Genomic DNA, 25,505 nt, shown 5'->3' with positions numbered 1-25,505 from the left:
CCAAACTCACCTGAAAAGCTAATTCTTAGGAGGGGCCTCACCGGAATGCTAATGCTCATAACTAGCTGCAGGAGGTTGAAATAATGCATATGCCCTTGGTGGTGAAGACTGCAGGCTTCCTTCCCTGGTAAGAATCCTCTATACCTGCCGGGGATTTAGCTCAGTGGCAATGTGCCTGCCTTGCAAGTGCAAGGTCCTGAGTTCGATCCCTGGTACCAAAAAAAATAATCCTCTATACCTTGCCACACTCCCAGCCTGAGAAGCAGAAGCCTAGAGGAGTAGGCCCCTCTGACTTCTTCAAGGTCAGCCTTGAATACACAGATTCCTTACTACCAACATTTGTGTCCCAAATATTGGTTCCCAAGTGGTGGCAGCCTAGACATTTGACTCCATCTGGAAAAACACCAGATTTGGGGCGTTTTGCCGTACTGAGACGTAACATAGTATAAGGAAGCTGGATGTGGTGGTGCACACCTGTAATCCTAGTTCCTGGAGAGCCTGGGGCAGGGGGGTTGCAAATTTGACATCAGCCTGGGCAATTTAGCAAGACTGTGTCTCACAAAATGAAAAGCTGGGGATATAGCTCAGTGTAAGGGCTCTGTGTTCACTCCCCAGTAATCCCAAGAAAAAGAAGCATAAGGAAGAGGGTTTGTAATCGGGACCAAAAGTGAAAATGTGGGTGGGCTGTGGAGTTGGGGCAGCCCATGGGGGCATGGTGAGGTGGAGTAGGAAGTAGATTTCCTCTGTCCAGGAAAAGTAACCAGTGGCTGAGACCCCCTCAGCCGCCTGGGTCCCAGACACGATGACTTTTGTTGCTGAGCCTTGTGGGATGCATAGCTACAGAACACTGGGCTAGCTGGCCCTGCTGATATTTTTCCTGCAGCCTTGAGTGGAGCACAGCAAGAAAAGGAAAGGCCCTGGTCTAGGCTGCCTGGCCCGGGTAGAGGCACATTTGTGCAGTTAATCCCCATGGAACGCCCTTTCTGCCCTCCAGTATGGCTATTCTGAGCTCTGCAGGGCTGTCAGGAAAGCATTAATTCATCTCATCACCTCGCAACAGTCCAACTCTCTGGCCTTCCCTTTCTGTGACTCACAGCAATGTGCGGATTATGTGCATCAATGACAAGTGGGGAGAGGGTCCCTCCAGACCCCCCACCCCGCACACCCTGAAAACAAAGGTCAGGTGCAGTTCACTATCAAATGAGTTCTTTGACTGGGACAGGGATGTAGAGAGGTGTGGGTGTTAAGCTTGAAACCAAACATGAGAAAGGAAACCCAGCCTGGTTTTTGCTCCTGAAGTAGAATAAGAAACAAAAGGTAATTTGGGTGTAGCCTCAGTTGTTGCTAAGCAGCAGAGTCCTAGACTAGTTTTGTTATTTCTAAACAACTAGCAAGTTATTTCTTATAACTAAGAGAATTCCTTAGAACAGAATCGACAGGCGCCCACCAGATTTCTGTGGAAAGAACATGCCTTTGTGCTCCATTCAAATATACTTTATCCTCTCCTACAGCTGCCACACCCCAGGCAGAAATCAACAGCTGTACCCTGGAAGTTGGGTATCAATTAGCCATCTGCAATGTGAAATGCAATGTCTGACTCTAAAGTTTGAAGGAGAAAATGTGCGAGAGTAACCAAGAAGTAAAGAGAAGAATAATGACAGAGGATCTCAAAATATACTATAAAGCTTCAGTAATTAAAATAGTATGGCATTTGGACTGCATAATCCCACTCCTGCATCTATGTCCGAAGGAAAGGAAATCCGGATGTCACAGAGAACCCTACATGCCCGAGTTTATTGTGGCATTATCCCAATCACCAAGATCTGGAACCAACCCAAGCCTCCTCCAGCTGATGAGAGGATGAAGAAAATGTGTTACATGCACAATAGAACACTACTCAGCCTTTAGAAATGAAATCCTGTCACTTGCAGCAACATGGATGAGCTGGAGGATGTTCCTTTAAGTGAAATAAGCCAGGCACAAAAAGACAAACACCACATGTTCCTCACACATTCTGACTCATATGCACAATCTAAAAAATGTTAAAAAGTTGATCTAATAGAGTAGAACAGTGGTTACCAGAGGCTGGGAAGGGGTAGAGAAAGGTTGGTTAACATGTACAAAAATACAATTGGATGATCCCCTGTACCAAAAAAAAAAAAAAAAAAAAAAAATGGATAGCTGGATGTAATGGCACACACCTGTAATCCCAGGAGGCTGAGGCAGGACGATCCCTGTGAGTTTGAGGCCAGCCTAAGATACATACTGAGTTCAAGGCTAGTCTGAACCACAAAGAGAGATCCTGTCTCAAAAAATAACAAAACAACAATTGGAGACTGGTAGAGTGCTTCTGGGCTTGATACCCAGTACACACACACACACACACACACACACACACACACACACACACACACAAATAGAAAAAGGAAAAGAAAAAATAAAGAAATGAAAAGAAGTAGAAAAAAGAAAGTAACATTAGTTGGGTACAGAGGCACATGCCTGTAATCCCAGCACTCTGGAAGGCTGAGGCAGAAGGATAGCAAATTTGAGCCCAGGCTGGGCAACTTAGTGACTTAGTGAGACCCTGTCTCAAAAATAAAAAATAAAATTGGGCTAGGAATGTAGCACATTAACAGGAAAAGTTAACTGAGTCATAAATACTAGAGGCCATAAAAGAAAAGATTATCAGATTTGACATTATGGAAATGTTCAACTTCTTTTTGAAGAAAGACATCATAAAAAAATTCAGAAGATAAGCAATAAGTTAGAAGAAAATATTTGGAGCATATAAGATAAAGAATAGATTGCTATTGGTTACATATATAAAAATTTCTACAAGTTAAGAGGAAAAGCACTTACCATAAAAGGTAATTTATAACAAGTGAGTTAGAAACACATCTCACCAGCAAACTAAAATAGGACTGATTTACTATTCTGTACCCATCACATTGGCTAAAGTTAAAATGCAAAATAATACATCATCAAGGCTTGAGGAGGAATATATTCTTTGCAGTGCCTTTTTTTTTCAGTACTGGGGATTGAACTTGGGTCCTTGCACTTGCAGGGTAGGTGGTGGAACCACTGAGCTGAATCCCTGGCCGAGGAATATATTCTTGATGGGAGTGGAAATATAAATTAACACCAAGGTTTTGGAAGGGAGTGTGTAGTATCTATTGCATTTTATTTTGATTTCTGGGAATTCATCTTACAGGAAAACACAGGAACGATCATAAGTAATGTATGGGTACTATGTATATTTTTGTTTTTCACAACTAGTGGGCTATTAGTGGCATTCAGATATTTATTTTAGTAGTTTATAGGAAGAAACAAAAATAAAGCTAGGTCATTCCCTACTTCTGTTAAATAGTGTTTCTTTGAATAGGGTACAATGGGTTAAGTTTACACTCAACAGATTCTACCTTTCTGAAATTAAACCTGGTTTACTTTTGTTTTGTTTTTTGTTTTTTGTTTTTTTGATACCGGGGATCAAACTCAGGTCCTCCTGCTTTTGAGGCAGGCAGCAGAACCACTGAGCTAAATCCCCAGCCCAACCTGGTTTACCTTTGTTGGAGTTGAAAGCATTTCCAAAATCTTCAATCACACTTTGCAGAGAATATCTCAGTTTATTCCCATATTTACTGTGTATGAGTTCCACTATTTATGTATGAACAATTAGAAAAGTGGTCAAACACCACATGAGTTCAATAGATTAACTTTCCCACTCCTGAGGTGCAGGGGTTGTAGCTTTTGTGCATTCATGGTGGAATTGCGGAGGCAGAGGAGTCCTGGGGGGAAGGGATCGGGCTGGGGGTGCAGAGGAGTAGGAAGCCCAGACATAAGTTCCTAGTAAGTGCCTGGCACCACAGAAAGCAATGGATCACAGCCCTGGATGATTTTACTCCCAGGAGACATCTGGCCACGTCCAGGGACATTTTTTGTCGAAACTAGGGGACTGTGGCTGGCATCCAGTAGGCAGGGGCAGGGATGCTGCTCAATACTCTACCATGCACAGGATATCACCCCACAACCAAGAATCAGCCTTGCAGATGGTCAATAGTCTTGAGATTGACTGGTGAAAAAGGTGATACGAAGCATTTATTTACAGGGATATCTCATCGAGAATCTCAACAGCTCTGTGAAGTAGAAACAGTAAAAGGCTCTTAATCGCCCATGACTAAAACAACTCACTAACTCAAGTACTGATGCTCTGTTCCCTCTGTCGAGCACAGAGTGATGTCTGTGGCTCAGGAAATACTCAAGGCTGAACACTCTAGGTTGCTTGTACCCTTCTGCCTCGTCAACACAGCTGTGCTTACTGTTAGGGTTTCTATCTGGATGTCCGCTTGTGGAAGGCGATTGGATGATGGCAGCTGGCTTGGTGTTAAGAGGTGGGGGCCTGGTAGGAAGGAGCGGGTCATTGTGGGCATGGCCTGGAAGGGTATGTCTCCCTCCCCAGCTCCTCCCTTCTCTCTCGGGGTCTCACTACGTAGTCCGGGATAGGCCCAAACTCGTGGCAATCCTCCTGCCTCAGCCTCCCAAGTACTGGGATTACAGGCGTGTGCCACCACACCTGGCTTCTCTCTGCTTCTTGTCCACTGCCATGATATTATTGAAGCTCTTCTCTGCTATGCACCTCTTCCCTGCCATCCTGCCTTGGAGCCAGCAGACTATGGTCTGAAACGTGAACCAAAATAAACCTCTCCTCCTTTTAGTCACATGTGTTGGGTATTTTGTCCCAATAATGAGGGAAGTAACTAAGACACCAAGCTGCTTTTGTTCCTTGAAATGTTCTTATTATTGTAATTATGTAATGTAGTCACCTTTTACATAAATCAGAGTTTCTTGATCTTGGTACTGATATAAATCAATGAAACATGAATGCAAAAACAAAATGATCTGTTTTATGAAAGTGGACACAGCAGGCTGGCTATCAGCTTCACAAGGTGGCTCATCTACTTCCTGAGCACACAGCTGAACTGCATTTCCCAGAGCCCTTTGCAGTGGATGGGAGTGTGCTTCCCCTTCTCACCAATGGAGTGCGGCGGAAGTGGTACACATCACTTCCCAGTTGAGGCGGTTCAGCCTTCCTCCAGCTCTTGCCTCTTCTTTTCACTAGATGCACCCAAAAGCAATACCTTGGAAACCACATGGGGCAAGACTGCAGAGCCAAAAAAGGAAGGATCTGCACCCCTGAACCATGCTTAGAGGAGAGCCACTCACCAGTTAGGAGACCTTGTTTTGGCCTTTGTGTGAATAAGAAACTCCCATTGTTCTTGAACCATTATACATTTTGGGGCTTGATTGTTAGAGCAGGGAGAGTTTCCTTAACTAATATAACTGGACTGAAGGCTCTGGAGATACTTGTAAAGCTGAGTCCCTCAAAATTGCCATGAAATTAAGCAAGAGGGAGAGAATGGTACAATATTGGGAACCATGCTATAAATATCTAAAAGAATTTTCTAGTCATATTTCTTTCTAAGAGTCTTTAAACTCTTACTGCATTTTGAAGAAATCATTGACTTTGCATTGCCAGCATGGTTTGGGCAAAGAAAATCATCTTGGAATCCAACCAGCAAACCCAAAAGGCCTCGCCTTGCATCAAAAGATGGACCTGTACACACACATTTATCTAACTATATATAATCTATTTACCACTAGTCCCAACCCCACTGGATGACAGGGTGCCCTGCCTTTTTACAAAAGAGAAAATGGGGGTTCAAGGAGGTAAGATGATTTTTTCCAAATCACACAGCTAGCAAGTGGCAGAGCCAGAATTTGCTTCCTGACTCCCATTTTTTAGTGGGTTACTCCGTGCAAGGGTTTCCTTGCTCTTGGAAATTCTTGTACCAAAGTGTATCTGATGAAGAAGCTAGTTTTAGCTTCCAGAAGCTGATTACAAACAATGGATAGCAGATGCACCCATGGAAGTTGCTCATTTGGCAAATGCTTTAATTTAAAGAGGTATTTAACTGCATAAAAAAGGCAGAGACCTGGCCCTGTGGCAGTCCTGCTCGGATCCCCCAGTGCGGCTCCCCACAGTGCATCTGATCATCTCCATCCCTGCAAGGTGCAGCTTCTGGAGAAACATTTGGGGTCCCAGGCTCCCCTCACAGATATGCATTTTTCTTGGGGTTCACAAACAGATTTCTCATATGTTATCTTGTCTGAACCTCTCACAAGATATTTTTCACCCTGCAAAACAAGCAGGATGAATGTGACCTCATCTTACACAAAACTGAAGCTTGGAGGGGTTAAGTCATTTCCCCAAATCCCTTGGCACTATGTGGCAGGGCTAGAGATGACATTCAAGGCAACGTCTGTACTTCTGAGTTCCATCTTCCTTCTGTCACACCACACAAATGTTTCCTGCCACCACGTCATGTGCCTTCACTCCAAGCCCCATGGTCATTTAACAGAGGCAGCTTGGTCCCTCAGTGAGAACATGTCCTGGGTTGAGTCAGGGCTCTGGTTTATCAGCCAGAGCTGCAGCTTTTTAATCTTTTCTGTTTGTGATCGCACAGCCTGGCTCAGCTATGTACAGTTAGTGCTGCCTTCGCACCCGAGTGTCGGTACAAGGGTGTGCACCTGTGCCTTGCAGTTTCCCCCTGCAACTGCCCTGAGGGACTGTTTTGCTTGACTGGAAGCTGCCAAGAACAAGGATGAATGTGGAATGAGGAAAACATTCTATGGCGTGACTTTCGCTTTTGACCAGGAGCCAGATGATTCCAATCTTGTGTCCTGTTCCTCTTCCAAGACTCAATTTTCCCATTTGTAAAATGAATGGGTTTGATTAGGTAAATCTAAGATCTCTTTGGAGGATGATTTTCAGTGGTTTCTGGATCTTTTGCATTGGGTTGGAAACTCCCTGGGGCTAAGTAACCTTGGCTCCTGGGCTTGGGTATCCCTCACGCTCAGCCCAGGGTTTGGAAAGACCTCTGCACACTCAGGCTTCTAGGTGCACAGCATGTGTGCCAACAGGGGCCATCTGGGGAGAGGTGGAAGAGAGAGAAAACAGTCCTGGCTCCCTGGAGTGCTGTCAGCCAGACTCACTGAGTAGACAGCGGGCACCCACAGGGCGGAGGATTCCTGCTTAGGCCCTGCACATCTCTCCACTGAAGAATACAAAAGACCCAACAGGTCTCCTTGCTGCTAGGATCTTCCTTTGCTAAGTCATCCCCTCACGTGGCTGCAGATTTATGAAAATCGAGATCTTATCTGATGACTCTCCTGCTTTAAGGCAGGTGCCTGCTTCCCTTCCGTGGCTCCCTGTGTCTCTCTGGCGGGAAATTGGACCCACTGGTGTGGTATCAAGCCCTTCGGCCTCTGGTGTGCCTGACCGGCAGGGTTCCCATGGGAATCATGCCTCTTTGGCACCGTGGACTGTGGTCATTTGGACCTGCCTCTTCCCGTCCCTGTCTCTGGCCCCTTCCCCAGCAGGCTCTTGAGCCCTGTAACCACCATGACTTGCTTGACCAGTTAAGTACAATCTCATCTCACATTTGAGCCTTAATTCCAGAAATTCCAGACTCTTCTTTTCAGGCTTCTCACCTCCCACCACTCAGTGGCACACACACAACTGCCTAAGAACCTGAGGACTTATTCATTTCAAAGAGATTAGTATGTGAGAAAAGGCAAAAAAAGTACAGGAAAGAAGGGAGCCATGTAAGGCAAGCTGGGTGCATTTCCTGGAGAAAGAGAATCTTTTCGTGTGTGGCACTGGGAGTTGAACTCAAGGTTTTCACATTGCGCTATATCCCCAAGACCCCTTTGAAAAATATTTTAATTTTTAAAACAGGGTCTCCCTAAGTCACACAGGCTGGTCTTAAACTTGTGATCCTCCTGCCACAGGCTCCCAGAGTGCTGGTATTAGAGATCAGCTCCACCACACCTGGCTGAAGAAGAGGATTTTCATCAGAACTTAGAATCATATGAGAACTTGGCAGGTAGCTGGCAGTGGCTGTGGAATGGGAGGACCCCATATCAAGGGGGAGGAAGAAAGCAGACTCCCTGGCTCGGAATCCGGGGACTTGGAGTTCAGCCCCAGTCTGTGGCAGCTTTCGGAGGTGGGGGACTCATTCAGTGTGGATAACGTTCCAAAGTGGTAAAGTCCTGGGAACCATAAACATGTTCAGGCCTTTGACAAGTAATTCTGCTTGGGAAAATTTATACTGAGGAAATAATTCAACAGAACCCCGAAAGCTGCAAACAATGGCGTTCACAGAGGCGTTCTTCACAGCAGGGGACATTTGGAAGCAATCTAAAATTTAACGATAGGAGCTAGTTAAACAAAATATGAAATAGCCATGTGATAAAGTGTTGTGAAGACAGTAAAAGATGATACTTAAGATTTGTATTGTTACAGAATAATTCAGCTGCTGGGCATGGTGGCACACACCTATAAGCCCAGCACTCTGGGAGGCTGAGGCAGGAGTATCACAAACTCTAACCCAGTCTGGGCAACTTAACAAATTAGCAAATCTCTGTCTGAAAATAAAAAATTAATAAGGGCTGGGTGAGGGAGAGGCTGCTTTTGGGCTTCTTCTCTTTCAGTGCTAACCTCTTTCTACTCATCCTTCCCATCTCTGCCCCTATTTCTTATCCCTTCTGGATGGGAGTTGAGGAGGGAGAAAAAATATGAGCTGTTTTTGCCCATCATCTCCATGGCTATAACTGGATTCTCCAGCTCGTGGTGGGGGATTGGTAGCACTCGCTGGACTGAGGGGGATAAAATGGTCTAGAAGCGGCTTTTTGTCAGGTGTGGCCCGGTCAGCCAAGAGGGAGTGGAGTCACCCCAAGCCCCACAGAGGTGACGAAGCCTGGTCTGCGATTCCTCAAAGCCCATCTTAACTGCAGCCTCCTCCCAATCATCACGTGACCGTCATCAGCTCTTAAGAGAAGTGTTCAAGACTAGAAGCCTTAGCTCTATGTTATTTAGCAGATAACACATTTTCACTCAGGGTTGTCGTGAAGGTTACAGCATATAAAATGTACAAAAGTTGCTTCCTCTTACCTGGTAGGGAAAGACTGCATTTCCCTGGCTGACGCTGAAATGCAGTCTTGTGACCTGAATGCAAATCCACAGTCCTCTGAGACGTGGCTGGGCTAATTTCCTGGCAGTCCAGTTTAGAGTTTCCAGGACCTCAGGGCAACCCAAGTGATCCGTGAGGAAGGTGAGGATGCAGGGATGGCCAGGTACAGACGGTACTCAGAGGACCTCTGTCCCATCCCTGCCCAGCCGACCTGGTGCGCCGGTTCACAGAAGGGTCACCCTCTAGCCGACAGACTCCTGATGGCCACTGGCTGTGTCCTTGGAGTTGTGGTCCTGGTGAGTTTGCCAGAAAAGTACTTTGCTCACCTTCCTCCACCGGCCACCAGCCAAACGACCAGCTCCTCAGTGGGGTTGTTCCCATGCTGGGCCCTGAGAGGTGGGGAAAATTCTCCGCTCGTTCTGTTTTCATGGAAAAGGGCTCGTCTAGGGTAACACTCCTGGGTCCTCTGTCATGTCACCTAGGAGCAAAGGGCTTTGTGGATTTGAAGAGAGTTGGGCATAGTGGTGGCGCCTGCCGGGTCCACCTTGCATTCTGGGTGGCTCCTTCTACAGTGTGGTGAGCTTAGGCTAGCACCTCCTGGGCCTCTGGAATGGTCTTGCTGCTTGAGGGTGGACATGAATCAAACAACTTTCAAAGGAGTTAAAAACATTATTTTCAGGGCTGGAGATGTAGTTCAGTGGTAGAGTGCTCGCATAGCATGTGAAAGGCCCTGAGTTCAGTACCCACTACTGAAAAAAAAATTACTTCCATACAAATATGGAATTAGTATGTCCCAAAGATTCTGACTAACTCATTAAACCAGAACTGTATTAAAGCTGGTCCTTAAGAGGACCCGATGAACAGAGATTTATATAGTTAAGTAAAGAGCAATGAAGAAATAAATTCATTAAATTAAATAAAAAACCAGTTAATATCTTACACAGCAATAAAACTGTAGCCTTTCAATTATCTACCAAACAGAAATCATTTGCATTTTTATCAGACAAAACCCTACAGATTAATGTGAATGTTTGTGAATCTGGGTCTTTTTTCGTTTTTTGGTTACCAGGGATTGAACTAGGGACCTTCTGCTTTCGAGGCAGGCAGTGGAACCACTGAGCTAAATCCCCAGCCCTGGGTCTTAATATATAATGCACTATGAAGTCAAGTAAAGGCTCACTTCTCTTAGAGAAGGGGAAATACACATGGAGGAGTATGTTAGACAATCCTATTATAACCCAGAGAAGACAAGCAGTCATCTCTTTGTGTATTTCCTTATTCTAGATAATTTTGAGTAATTTTATTTAGTTAGTTAGTTACTTATTGAAACAGGGTCTCTCTGTGCAGCTCAGGGTGGCCTTGAACCTGCAATCTTCTTACTGCAGCTGAGATTCCAAGTGTGCACAACCATGCCCAGCTCATAGTTCTTTTTTTTTTTTTTTTTTTCGGTACCGGGAATTGAACTTAGGACCTTGGGCTTGGGAGGCAGGCCCAGCACCATGAGCTAAGTCCTTGTCCTATCTCACAGTTCTTAACAGGGATAAATTCAGTAGCAGAGGAAGGGAGTATTAGCAAGCATATTTAAATATTTGGTTGAAATGGGGTTTAAAATTTTTTTTTGCTCTCTTTGTAATTCCTGGGTCTCTCTCTGTTATTTTTTTTCCCCATGTAGGTAGAGAAAAGAGGGGATATTTAGTTATTTACCAGGCCTCTCAAGTCCCAGTGGGCATGAACATCTTCTGGCCGACTGTGACCTGGTACTGGGGCTGCCTGTGAACACTGCCCTGCACCCCGCCTCCTGGGCCCACTCTGGTCAGGGACACCTGATTCCTTTGTTTTCTGGCCCTGTTAGTCCAGGAGGTATCGTCAATTCAACTCTCAGGCTATGAACACACAGGAGGAGACAGACTATTCATTTTCTGCTATAAATTTGCCAAGACGCCAGTTTAATAAACAAAATAAATATCTCTTCTCAGCATTTTCTCCCATTATGAATATGTATGAGCTCTTGGAAGTTTGGGAAGAAGCAGGCTTCGGGGGACAGCTGCTGGAGTTAGAACCTCCTGGGCAGAGAACGGCAGGAGGCCCGAGAGCTCTACTCCTGCTTCCCCTCCCCACAGCTTCACGAGGGATCTGGCCAAGGGCCACACTAACGTACTCAGTCGGCACAGGCTGCTGCTTGGCAATCACCACCATAGGAACTGATGCCACAGAAATGACCACGATGTAGTCTTCCTCAGTCCTTCACAAGTTCGTGGTCTCCTGGGAGAAAAACCCATAAACGAGAAAATTATAAACACAATATGATGAACACAGCAGTAGAAGCATGTGCTTGGTATAAGGGTTTGTTTACAAAACAGATTGGGGTAGGGAAAGACACAAACTGTGCAAGCAGATATGCCTAGCATCAAATTTCAGCTTCACCACTGAACTGAATGTTTTGGACAACTTACTTATACATTGGGGTCGGTGCCTTCCTTACTGTTTTTGCGAGTACTGGAAGCAAAGTGTTTAAAGCACTCAATAGAGTGACCAGCACCTCGTTGGCCTTAATAAATTATGGCTATTAATGAGAGGCATTGATTTTTTAAAAAAATTTAGCTACAGTAAGTAGCTCACAATAGAATTACCCTTCGTAATGTATAAGGCATTTTCCAATCCATTATCTCAGCCTTAGAAGAGGGTATTTTTGGTCTCTCTTTCCTCATGAGGAAGTTGGGGCTTTGAGGAGCTTTGCCAAGCCACACAGCCAGGGAGGAAATACTGAGAAAGAATAGGACCCAGCGCTAATGACCTGGGATCACCGTCAGCCCCTGCAGTGAGGTCAGTGTGGCTGTCGCTCAAGTGGGGGAGGCTGGAAGGTGGCAGAGCTCATGGAGCCTGGGGGATCCAATCAGAAGTGAAGAAGGACCCCTCTATTTTCCTTACGATCTCAGAAGAGAGCGGCAGACAGGCCAGGCCAAGACTAGCCGGATGTCCCAAGCTGTGCAAGTTTAGTTCTTCCACTTGCTCTCCCACTTTGCTCTCCTCATCCACCCCCTGAGGGAGGTGCAATAAACTCCTAACAAGGAAGAACGCCTCGCTGTACCTTTAGGGGGCCAAGAAAACAGGAATCGAGAGTCAGCATCATCTACTGCATGGAAAGAGGAGAACCCCAAGGGCTAGGTGGGTGGTGGCAGCTTTCAGGGAATAAGCAGGCACCTTTCAGAGGCTGGAAAGGAGAGGTGAGCAAAACCAGGGATCCAGGGGGCCAGAAAAAGGGTCCTGGGGCCTCACAGCCTTCTGGATGTCTGGTGTGGAGGCAGCCTGGGAAGTTATTGGGGCCCCATAGGTTCCCATGCAAAGTGCCTGCCCAGCCCTTGCACGATGCGGGGCTCAGGCAGATCTAAAATGGCTAGGAGGGCTAGGACGGGCACAGTGGCTGCATGGCTGGGCCTGGGGGGAAAGCTGAGCCCCAGGCCGAGGAAAGAGCAGTGTGTGGGGTGTGGCCTGGGCTGGCTCCTAGCGCTGCTGCTGAGGACTTCTCTCTGCACTCGTGCACAATCTGTCTAAAGTCCTGCCTGAGTCCACGTTGCTACAAAGGCAGCATACATCCTTCTGTCCTAACTTCCCTCAAATGGACATTGCCCATCCCCAAGTCCCCCAATCCCCAAACAACCGAGAAGCCAGCGACTATATCCTTAGAGAGAAACTGGAGCCTGCCGGGAATGGTCTCCGATTTATACGACTTCCCCATTCTTAGGATCTTCACCTGTAAAAAGGGGACAGATAATTCCAACCCTAACCACTTCATGGTATTCTGAACAAGAACTGCCTAAGGTAATAGGTATAAAAGAGCACCAAAAAGTGTAATAAGATCTGAAGGGCTAGAAGAGAATTCTGTGTGTTGTTAATTTTAATGAAATATTTTTTAAAATCACCGTCTGACCCAATAGTGTGGCCCGTGTCCTTTGCTGTGACTTGGCACTCGTGGATGCTGGGTAGTCCAGGTTTTTCCTCACTTAGACCCCGGGCTGGCAGAGAAGGTGAGGGGCTGAGATGCTTCTCTGTCCACTCCCTTTCCCGCCATCCCCCACTGGCAGCCCCCAAGGGCAGCTGTGCCCTGCACCCCTGAGTGGTGGCTGACTGGTAACTTGGCAGGACTTCTTGTGGGACGTAAGTCACTGCCGTCTTGACTGTTTGGAGGTCAGGGCCTGTGGAGGTGGGTGAGCAGCCGATGCCTATGGAGAGATGTTAGACCAGCGAGGTGCGCGCTGCATTTGCAGTCTCAGGTTTAGGCAGGGTAAAGCAGCCGGAAGCCCTCAGGTGTGAGAAGGAGCAAGAGGGGCTGTGAAGTTCTCAGGTCTCTCTTCCTTTTGGAGCACGTAAATTTCCAACAGAACCACATGATTCATTCCTAGAGACTTCATTTTGTGTCTCTGAAAAATCAGGGCTTTTTTGATGAAGGTGTGTAGGTGTGTGGTTTGTGGAAGTGCTGTGTGTGGTGTATGTGGGTATGTAGAGTGAGTGGTGTGAGCAGCGTGCATGTGGCATGCGTGTAGTGTGTGCATGGTGTGAGTTTTCATATGCAGTATGTATGGTGTGAATGTGATGTGTGTTTGTGAGTCACGTGTGTGGTGTGAGTGTGGTATGTGTACAGTGTGTGCGGTGTGAGTGTGCATTGAGTGTGTACACAGAGCGCACACTGCTCTTTCTGGGAGGATCCTGAGGCTTCTTCCCTCAGAGGCCAGGGAGGGGACTGTGAGTTTTTGTCACATCCTGGCTGGTGGCCTGGTCTCCCCGGGGCTCCAGGGTGGGGAGGTGTCTGGAGCAGAAGGTGAAGCTGAGGCCAGGCCAGGGACTCAGACAGATGCCCCCGCTTCTCTTCCCGCCACTGCCTCCCCCGAGGCCCTAAGTATCCACCGCCAGTGACTCTGTAATCTCTCACGGAAAAGCCTGCCTGGAATGGGGGGCTGAGTGTGGCACCCAAATTGCAAATCAATGCAGCCTGAATTAAATATTGATTCTTCCCCTTTCCTTTCAAGGGAGTTTCTTCAGAGTAATTGGCTTGCTGGTTTTGTTTTGAGCTTTTAAATTTTTCATCCTGATCCTTAAATACCCTATTGTGGAAAGACTAACCCTGTGAGGCCGAGCCCGGATCAGGGAGCCTGGGCGTCCTCATCCTGGAAACTTCCCTCTCCAAGGATGAAATGTTGGCAAGCAGAGAAGTGGCTCATAAAGACAGACTGTCTGCCATCAGCCCACGAGGCTGGCTGAGCAAAGGGCACCACTCCGCCCCCAGATGCCCCAGGGCTTGGACATCTTGTCCCAGAAAGAGGGGAGACACCAGCCAGGCTTCGTGAGCGACACAAGTGACGCCCGACAGGCTGCCTTCTTGTGACCCATCTAGGCTGCTCCCTGTACTCCCCTCCAGGAAGTCTTTGGTGATCCACCCCCCAAAACCACGGTCTGGCCACCCCCAGCATCTCCTCTGAGCTTGCCAAGGCCAGAGTAAGATATTTAGGAGGCAAGGAACCTCCAAAAGACAGTGGCAATTCCTCAACTACTCCTGCATCCTTGAGGAACGTAAAACTCAACATGGGCGCAAGAGTAAGAAAGGCTAAGAGCATTCTGATTTTTCCATCGTGACGACCAGAACATGCAGGAAGTCATGGAAAAAATTTTTGCTTGTGCCTGGTCTGCTGGGTCCCTGGCAGTGTTTCAAGTGCTGGGGATGGTGGGATGGTGGTTGTTCCAGAGAGGTTGGAGTCCTCTGCCTTGTCCTGGTGGCTTCCTCAGCCTCCCCTGAGAGCCACCCAGCCCAGGGTACAAGCAGCACAGTGGACCCACGGTCTTTCTTCCCCTGTCACAGCCTCTTATGTCTCTGGAGCTTTTGGTCAGTGAGTCAGCCGTGCGCTCTGCAGCAGGAAAGCAAACAACAGGTCTGTGTTCCCAGAGGACCAGCCCGGAGGGGGAGCTGTTCCGGGATGCGATCGTTAGCAGAGAAATTTAATTCCTGCCCTCTCAGTATGCTGAAGGCTCTGTCTCCTTAGAGCCTCCAGAGCGCACTGCCACTCTATCTGGATCATCTGTGGGCCTCCAGGTGAAAGTGTAGAATGAAAAATTGTGGGCTGGCCCCAGAGATTTCAGCCTTCTCTGGAGAGTCCAGGGCTCCAATTGCTTGTGCCTCCCACACTGCTTCGGGCACCATTGTTGGAAATTTCTCCAGCTAGGCCAGTGGTGGCGAACCTATGGTTCACATGCTGCAGCGGGCTGTTTGTATCATTGGCAGCTCTCAAAGGTTTGCCATCACTGATCTAGACTCTGGGTGGGTCAGGTCTGGGTCTGAATGGTGAAGAATGTACTCATTCACTAAACACGCATTGAGACCTGTTGTGTGCCGGGGTAGGCGGGTAGGATGTGTAAAGAAGTGCTGGGATGTAAACAGCCTGTGAGCTTCCAGACACCTGCTGGGCAACCCACACATAAACAACTGCAGTACAGCAACTGAGCAGGGCAATGGGTGTGTCCACTGAGGCATGTAAGAGGGACATGTAGACGTACTATCGGGGAGGGGTGGGCAGGGTCAGGGGAGATTTGGAGCTGGTCCTCAGGAACAGGCGAGCCAAGGCAAAAAGAGGCGGGGTGGGAAGGGTGCTCCAAGGAGAGAAGACAGCGCTGGAGCAATGGGAGGGAGACTTAGGGGACCCTGTGCTGTCTTCAAGGGAGCGTCTGGTGTTACAAGAGTGGATGGGCAGGCCGCTCAGTGTGCATCCGGGTTCTGCGATTGTGGGACGTCTACACCATGGACCCGATGGGGCCAGCTTCTTCGGACGTGGGGAGGGAAGGACTGAATGAGATGCTTTCCGTGTGGGCTTACTGTCTAGCTTACAGGACTAGCAGTCTCTTTTATTTTTTTTTAATTTTTAAATTTTGGGGGGGGCTTCCAAGACAAGGTCTCCCTGTGTAGTTCAGACTGGCTGTGAACTCACTAAGTAGGTGGACCTTGAACTCACAGCGATCCTCCTGCCTCTGCCTCCAGAGTGCTGAGATCACAGGCGTGTGCCACCACGCCCTGCCCTGGCAGTCTATTTTAACTTTTTAGTTGACACTCTAACTGATGAATCATATGACTTGGGAAAGTTATTTTTAGTTGTTGTTCTTAGTTTTCTCATCTGTAAAATGAATTTTTAAAAAGCCTCTTTAGGGCCAGGGGTTTAGCTCAGTGGTTTCACCGCCTGCTGCGCAAGCGCAAGGACCCGAGTTCGATCCCCCATACCAAAAAGTAAATAAATAAATAAAAAATAAAAAGCCTCTTCAATTGTAAGCAAATGGAGGAAGTTACTGACCTTGCTTCCCAGCGCCTAAGGCAGAGCCTACTTTGCTGTCCATTCCTTGCCACACCTCTGGCCCAGCTTGGAAAACACAGCAGCTATTTGTTGTCCTCTCAGCTCAGGACACGTTCTGCTCCATACTCACCTTCTGAAAACAGACCCGACTCCAAGTTCAGCACTCTTTCCGCTAAGCCCCCCTCAACAGATTTTTAGTCTAACAATGACATATAGATTATTGCCAGATTAGTATGCATTATTATAAAACAATTCAGTGATGATAGAATACACAGAAATGGCCATGTTTATAACATTGCTGATACAATGGTTTTTTGGTTGTTGTTTGCTTTTTGTACTGGGGATCGAACTTGCGACCTTGTGCTTGCAAGGCCACTGAGCTAAATCCCCAGCCCCTGCTAATATAATGTTTTAGATGTAATATATAAACTGCTAAAATCCTGTTAGGTAGCTGACAACATCAAAAACCTAAAAATACTTTCAAGTTATTTTATTTTCCTAGTAAAGTGTGTGTGTGTGTGTGTGTGTGTGTGTGTGTGTGTTGCTGGATTCAAACCCAGGGCCTTGCACGTGCCAGCTAAGTGCTCTACCAATGAGCTAAATCCTGAGCCCAGTGATTATTGATTCTGACAACCAGTCCCGAAGGAGTAATTCTACGTACATAAAAAGCTTGTTGCACAGGTACATTTGTTGCTGCATTATAGATAATAAGGAAAGACTGGAAACAATCTGTATAATCAGTCCTAAGATAATAGTTAACTGAATTGTGATAGAATCACCTCCTCTAACTTATGAGGTAGCTGGAATAGTCAAATTCAGAGAAAGTGGAATGGGAGAGTAGGAGTTATGTTTAATGGGTGTAGAGTTTTAGTTCTGTAAGATAAAAAGAGTTCTGAAGATAAATGGGGGGGGGGTTGCACAACAGTGTAACTGTACTTAATGCCACAGAACTGTGCACTTAAAAGTGGTTAAAATGGTCTGGGGAGGTGGGACATGCTTGTAATCTCAGCTACCAGAGAGGCTGAGGCAGAAGGATCTCAAGTTCAAGGTCAGCCTGGGCAACCCAAAATAAAAAATAAAAAGGGTTGGAGTACGATGCTTATAGGTTTGATCCCTAGTACTGTGTTTTTTAAAAAAAGATTAAGAGAGTGATTTTACACAATTAAAAAAATATGCATATGTATCTCAGTGGTAGCTTGCCTAGCAATTCCTGAGGCCCTGGGGTTCATCCCCACACCATGAAAGGATAAAAAAAAGACCATCAAAGAAGAGTAAAAATTCCCTTTTCTAAAACCCAGGTCACTTAAACAGAACTTGTCTGGGGTCTGGTATATGAGGTAATGAATGAGGAGAATATGCAATCATTCATTCACTTATTTATTCATTCTTATCATGAAACAAATATATACCCACCAGCACTGTGCTGGGTACAGGATGCACAGTGGGACAAACAAGAGAGCCCTGGCCCCTGACCTGTTCTATGACAATACAATACTCACAGTCAGGGATTGCCCGCTAGGGTTGGGTTTCTCTGCTGGAGAGGTGGCTGGGTCCCAGATAGATGGCATGGGCATGGCCATTTCTGAGGAACCCCTCCCTTGGGTTTGTCTCCAAGGCCAAGAACATTCCTTCTCTGGAAGGTGGTGGCTGAGGAAACCATCGCACTTATTTTTAGGCCTTTGGAAGTGATGTACGGGGAATAGACGCAACTCCCAAACCTGCTAGGTATCCGAAACACGAGTTCGTGTTTCTCTAAAATTGAAGAATGAATTCTAGGAACAACTGAGGTTAAGAGTAGGAAGAGTTTATTGAGAGAAAGAGCTCTAAGAGAGACAGAAGGGGGCTGGAAGGTGGGTTGCCCACCCACCCTGCTTCTCAAAGGTGTTTCATGAGACAAAGCCAGGAGGTGAGGCGGGTTCAAGGTGGGACACAACTATAGTCAACTAGTAAGATTACAAGTACAGTCACTTGGGTAATCTTGATCCAATGGGAAATCACCAGGTGGACAAAACTATGATCAGCCAATAAGATTTTGACAAATACAGTGGCTTAGGTAATATTGATTAAATGGGGATCCAATGGGGAAGCAAGTCATGTAGCAAATTTACTAGGATTTTAGGTCAGGGATCTTTCCCGGAAGGGATGGGTAAGATCCTGGTGATCACCAGGTGATTGATACCTTCTTAGAATATGAATCCCTGCTATTCATCCTTAGGAGAAGCAGGAGGATGTGGTAGTTTCTCTTCTCTTACAATGCTGGCCTTCCAGTGAATGTGTCTTGACTGTCCTCCATGTTGGCTCCTCCAGGCCGGGCCCTATCTAACTGCCTACAGAGTATCTAATTAGCTTACCTATCTGCAACAGAAGCAGGTGAGACACATGGAAGGTCGGCCTCGTACATCGCCAGAGAAGCACTCTAGGGGTTTCCTGGTTGGTGTTCTAGCTCCACAGCTGCAGGGGCAATGTAGGTAAGCCTTGCTCAGTACTTGGCAAAAGTTGAGAAGGGAGAGGGGCATTTTCCTGTAGGCCAGGGCTCTCATGATTGCCGGTGCTTGCTAGGAAAACGTTTCAAAACATCCTCAGGCTCCAGGATGGGGCTCAAATACAAGAAGGGTACTGGTGGGGTACTGCTGAATGTCATACTTGAAAGGGACTGGGAGGGACAGCGTAAGAAGTAGGACCAGACAGTCGGCCCTGTTCTTGATGTCTACTATCTGCCTGTGCAGGTGTTAGGGAGGCAGGGCGGAAAGGATGCTAAGTGCACAGACAGTAAAGCTGGGCTACCTAGTTCAAGCCTGGGATCTGGAGGAGGTGTAGTCATCTTGGGTGAATGATTTATAATTCAAAAAAAGAGAATGATTTATGACTGACTCAGTTTCTTATTTGCAAGATAGAGTAATAGTGATAACTTAGCTGTGAGCTGCTGAGAGATTTAAATGAGTTTAGAACTGCAACTGCTTAGAGCAAGGCCTGACACTCGGCACGCGCTGGGTAAATTTCTCTTGAGTGAAATGAGATGAAAACCAAGGAGTCATTCGCCCTATGGAGATCACGAAGCCAGAACTCTTTTTGGAGACAGGGTCTCGCTGTTACCAAGGCCGGCCTTGAATTTGCAATCTGCCTGCCTCAGACTTCTGAGTGGCCGGGGCTACAGGTGAGTGGCCGCCACACCAGGGTGGTGAGACACTCTCGAAGCCCGAGTGCCAAACCCCAGCCTGTGGGCTCCTCTCTGCTCAAGCAGGAAACTCTCCCTGCTTTCCCTCTCCTCCCCACTAAGGCTCTCTTGCCTCCTCCCACCCAGGCAGGGGATTTTATCCACAGTGGCGAAAGAAAGGAAGGAGTGTGGGGGCCGAAGAGCCGTGGAGGCTGGAGCAGGCTGGAGCCAGGCTGCCTGCTTTGGCTGGCAGCCCCTGCACCTCCTGAGGGGCCCAGGCGAGGGCATGCCAGGAGCGGGCGGATGCGGATCGCGCTGAGGCAGATTAATATAATCACTATGTTACCAGCTCCACTCACTCCCCCATCTTTCCCTTAATGGTGATTATTATACTTATTAGAGACTCAGCTGCCGATGGTTATTGATTCTCCTCGCTGAAGCATTTTAATCAGGGATTTGAAGCTATTGTTGGTAACACAAGCCTCCAAGGGCCCAGGACAGGTGCAGAGCGGGACACCAGGACCTTTTCAGCCAGGCAGGCGAGGTCCCCAGGGTTCCAGAGTCACACAGAGCGCTGAACACAACCCATCCCACCTCTGTCTGGTGGCAGGGAAGTGGGGGTGGAGAGGGGTAGCACCTTGCTGGGCTTCCCTCTGCAGAGGCTGACTGGCAGCTGTTGCAGGTGGGTGTGGCTGGGGGGACACAGCACCCCCTAACCAGGGCAGATCCCTACCCTGCGCACCTACCCAGACACCCAGCATCTTCAGCACACACCCCTGTCCTGTCTGAGGGCCAGACTGGGTATGTTAGAGTCTCCTGGAGCAAGGGAGAAGTGGGGAAGATCAGTCAGGAACACTCCACCGTTCCTCTGATGTTCAGGGTGAGTTCGCCTCTGATGAACACTCAGCCAGTGTCAGGCACTGTACTAGGAGCTTTGCCCACATCGTCCATCTCCTGTAGTTCTCACATCAGCCTCCCCAACGGTGTGTAATTAAGCCATTTTACAAAAATGGGAACTCAGAGAATCAAAGTGACTTGCCCAGTGAGTGCGCTGGCTCACTCAGCTGGGACACGGCGGAGGTGGGGTTGGACCCGTGTCTTCTACTGTGCAGGTTAAAAAAGAACCCATTTCAAGATCACTGGTGGAGAATCTTCCACACTTATGTGAGTGTCAGTCCTGCACCCCCAGCTCTGTTGTAGCAGACTCGGGGGGCCTGGGGTGAGCTAAGCCTCGTCACACACATGAGGCCAAAAGAACTAGGCCGGCGGACAGCGGGGGAGCCACCTGCCTGGGCTCTGGAGATGGGCAATGGCCCTGCACTGGGGGAAAGAAAGTTCTATGGCTCCCACTCTGGTCCCGCTGTGCCCTCCAGCTGTCCTACCCCATGGTGTGCAGACTGGGCACTCAGTCCTGGGGTGCTGGGCTGGCTAGTGCCGTGTCCCTCTGCTGTCCCAGATGCTGTTGTGTCTCCTGGCTGAGCTGCTGCAAGTCACAGCCATATGCAGCCCTTCCAGCAAGTGCAGAGGGGAGGAATAGCCCATAAAATTCAGGCAAAAATTCAATAAATCACAAATCTTAAAGATTAGGAAAATGGATTTCATGCAGCCACAAATAAATGGATGTGTAATGTGAATATCTTTCAGTTCTACTGAAAACATGAAGTGGATTCTGCTTTAGCAGTTTAAAAAGGCCTTTCTGGTTGTAACTGGCGAATTCTGGGTCCAGCTGGAGGCCCCACCTGCCTGCTCCTGCCAAAGGGGTAGGACAGGCAACACCTGGCACACTGTGACTGGCGTCTGGACTGGGAAAACCCTTGGAAATCCAGTGGTCGGTGCTCTAATGCTCTCTGGACACTGGACCCCTTACTTTCAGAGAGAAGACAGGATGGACAAGGTGGACATCCGTGTCCTCCAGATCCTGCGCTCCGGCACGGCCTGGCAGGGGTCCCTTTCTTCCTGGGGTGTTCCGAGGCCCCCAGCTTTGCCCCAGTCTCCCTGTGTGCCCTGGCCTCCCCTTCTCCTGACCCTCTGAGTCACCTCATGGCCTGATGCAGTGGGGGGCCACAGTGTCATCTCTGACTCCTGCTGGCAGACGGCCCAGTGCCTCCAACGGAGTCGTCTACATCCCCGTGGCTCCTGTGGGGCACAGCCACAGCCCGTCTTGTCTTCCTGCTTGGTCTCTGGCCTTGGAGCCAGCCCTGTTTAAAAGCACTGTGCCCTTTCCCCCATGTCTTCCCTTTCCAAAGCACCAGCTCCTATGGGATCGATGAGAGAGCAGCAGAGGCACCTGCTACCCAGAGATCTTCTGTCCCCACCCAGGTGCTTCTGTTCCCCTCCCCAACCTGAGCAGCTTGGCCAAATTGCACCCTGCTTTTGGCCCCTGACCACCCTCCTTGACCTCCCTGCCCGAACCCCCTGGGGCAAATGCCTAGCTGTGCTCCTGGCCAGGGTGCCTATACTCTAGGAGGGAGCAGATGGGTGGGGTGGGCCTAGGACCCCGCCAGTGAGCTGCGTGTCACAGTGCAAAGCACACCAGCCTCCTGGGCCCCAGCTTCCCTCTGTATACCATGGAGGTGGCACGTGGATTAAGGTGTGATCGGACAAGATGGTGGGTGTGTGGTGCTCAGCCCATGGCTGCCACACAGCGGGGTTTGGCAGGTCCTGCTTCCCCATTTCCCTTTCCTTTCCAGAACAGGCCTCGGAGTCCGTTGGCACTGAGAGGCCTGATGCTGGCTGGGGCTGCAGGCCTGCTACCGAGTCAATGAGGCCTCGGGCTTCAGTCCTCCATTCCTGCCTGCAACAGGTGACGAGTGACCCATCTGGGTCCACACAGCCCCAGTGGCTCCAACCCACACAGAGACTTGCCGATGAGTCAAAGCAAGCTGATACCACAGACATGCAAGGAGACAGCGCTGGGATCGTGCTGGTGATAATGAGCACTAAGTGAAACCTGGAACTGCGTCTGAGGCCAGCTCCCTTTGTCCAGCCCTTGCCCATTGGGATTCCAATGAAAAGACCTTTGTCCACGGCTCCTCCCCACATACCTGCACTCCTTCGCTGTTCTGGTGGCTCGGAGGTAGGGTGAGGGTCTCCTGGGAAGGTAACCGTCCAGGGGAGCAGGCTGACTCCAGGGAGAGTCTAGGACCCACCTTCTAGGAACTGTCCTGCATGTTGGTCACCAAGGCTGCTGGCTGGGCCCCAGAAGAGCACCAGGAGGGGTGGTTAGGGCACAAAATGTTTCTCTCACAGCACAGCAACAATGGCCTCTTCAGTGGCCAGATGATGGTAAGCACCATACGTGCACATGTTATCTAAGTTAATCCTTGCAGCATCCTGGAGAGGGAGTGGTATTCCTTTTACAGATGAAGAAAGTAAAACACAGGAATCATAACTTACCACTGGCAAGACTAAGATTCAAACCCAGGTTCATCTCTACCAGTTAACCGGACCAGGCTGTGTCTCAGGAGGGATGTGGTCAAAGACAGCTTTGCTCCTGGTTTCTGACTACTCCTGGGGATGGCAGGTGCAAGTGTGTATTAGTTGGGTTCTGCAGAAAGAAAGGGTTTACACACAACCAGGTAGGTGAAGGGAAACCAGCAAGGGTGGGTGGTACGCCCAGAGGGGAGAGGAGCAGAACCATGGTTCCTGAGACCCAGAGAGAGCTGAAGTTGGAGGAAGGGCCTCCTTTCCCCCAGAGCTGTGCCTTCCTGGCCTCGGAGGAGGAGGCATCGCAAAAGCCAGGTCTGGCTTGGAGCATGAAGAGGTGAGAAGCCAGCACAGGCTTTGTGCCCTATAGCCAGGACTCTCAAGTGGCCCCCAGCCCAGAGGTCTGGGGAGCAGACCTGGGGGTTTGTGGTCCAGGAACAGGACACAGAGCAGGGTGGGGCAGCATGCAGAGCCGGAGGCCTCAAGAGACAAGCAGAATGGTTCCATGCAGGCTGCCTCTGGAGCTCACTGAGGGACAGATGCCCCTGCTAAGGGTGCTGGTGGGGAAAGCAGACGGTGCTCTTCTGCTTGTGTCCACAGCAGCTGCTTCCTCTGGCTTTTCTGACCACCACCAGATGTGTCCTGGTTGCAAGAGCCCCCAGGAGGGTCCCAGAGGATGTCCCAGACTCGAACAGGGGCCTCCCTGGGGCAAGGAGGGGAGCTAGGTGAAGATGGGGAGGAGGCAGATAAACAGCTGCCAGGGAAAGAAGAAAAGAGGGGGAGCAAAAGTTGTGCCCTCTTCTCGCTGGCGGAAACACTGCCTGCCAACAGCCTTTTATTCTTTCCACGGATTTCTACTGTGCTGTAACCACATGCAAGGCCCATTCCTGCCACACAGAAGTATGTAGTAAGCAGCTGTGTGTGTAGGTCCACCCTCCCTGGGTCACCCAGTCCACAAGAGGTGGCTGAGTGGGTCAAGAGGGGCCCCTGGTGGTACAGCTGCCACCTCCTCCACGGAGTCCCTTAGCCCCCTTTGCCGCAGCTCCTTCCCCACCCTGAGCCTCCATGGACCGAGCAGGTGTTTGATGCATCGATATAAACCCCACACCTAGGGCTAAGGGAGCCACAGGAAGTGAGGTCTTTAGCTTTGAGGTGCTCTGTAATCCTGACTGCCCATGTTCACTTCCGGAGAGAGATAGTTCAGTTACCCATCCAATAATACAGCCATCTCCCGTCTGTTGGGCCAGAGAGACCAGTAATGCCGGAAGCCCCTCTCTGGCGCCTAGCGCCTAGCGTCTGCTGCATTAGCTCCCATGGCTTCCTGTACCGCCCGGCAGCTGGTTTGGAGTGAGTGGGAGGACCGTAGTAACCTGTCAGCGTCCCTGTTGTCTCGTATGCACATGGCCACTCTGGACAAATGGAATTCTCGGGCTGGGTAAGAGTAGGCTGAGGCTTTGCCCATCACACCTACGCACTGCCAAGCCTGCCAGCAGCGTAAATTGCAGGGTTCCGCTCCTGGAGAGATCCGCTGCAGTTTTGTTCTACCTTGGCCCCTGCCATGGAATCCTGCTTGGATTGAATCCCAGGAGAGAAATATCCCTTCCCTTTGCTAGCTGCTGGCCCTAGCGCCTGTGTCCTATGCCTGAGACAGCAAGTTTGGATGGAATCCTGCATCTACACCAAGGCAGTCCTGGGCTGGACCCATTTCTGGGGCACTGGGCCACTGGTGCACCGGGGCACGGGGGCAGGAGCAGGGCTGGATGCCAGTGAGCTGCTCCTCAATGTACCCACAACTTTCCTAATGGGTGACCCCGAGGGTGGGGAGAGAGGGACTTTTGATCTTTCTTCCACCTTCTCTCTCTGCTATCCCCACCTCTCAGTGTCATTTATGCCACAGAACTGAGGACATAGCTGGAGAGGCAGGCGAATGGAGGTGGCAGAGGAGAGATCCAGCTCCCACTCCCTGACCCAGCCTGTAGCCGCTCTCCTGTTTCCGAATTGCTTTGCTGCTGTGTTTCTCTCCCTGCTCAGCCCCTCTGGCCACAGCCGCCTGAGCAGCTTCCCCATCCATCACGCTGGCTGCAGAGCATCAGAGTAAATCTCACAGAGAACCTTCCTGCTCTGGGCCTCAGAGGACAGGGCTCAGCTGTCAGAGGAGAGAGCGGTTTCCGAAAGGGCCAGAGCTCCAGGCCCTGCAGGACTGACTGACTATGAATCATGGGTGTGGCATCTCAGACGTCTCGGTGCTCCAGAGCCAGGGAGAGGCTTTTAGCACGTACTCACTGTACACTAGGTGCAGTGCAGAGTTGGTATTGCTGCTCCTTCCTTTTCTAGTGGTGGGGATTTTGTGCACGCCCTCTGGGTTGGATTGGGAGTCCTGTGAGCACGAGGCCTGTGTCCAGCTAGAGGGCTGCGTGGCCAGCCACACGTAGTGGGCACTCAGTGTAGAGCTGTCATGGTGCCTACAATGGGAGGCAGATGAAGGCTGCTCATCTCCGGGAAGACCTGGGAGGCAAGGCAGAGCATGGAGCCCAGGCTGCAGCACAGCCTCAGCACTGCTCTGGACAG

This window comes from Heterocephalus glaber, unplaced genomic scaffold (assembly GCF_053883595.1).
Source record: "Heterocephalus glaber isolate CG9 unplaced genomic scaffold, H.glaber_assembly_v1.0 deba00001600, whole genome shotgun sequence".
Taxonomy (NCBI): Eukaryota; Metazoa; Chordata; class Mammalia; order Rodentia; family Bathyergidae; genus Heterocephalus; species Heterocephalus glaber.
The sequence above is the reverse complement of the archived record's forward strand: the minus strand, read 5'-3'. Positions refer to the sequence as shown.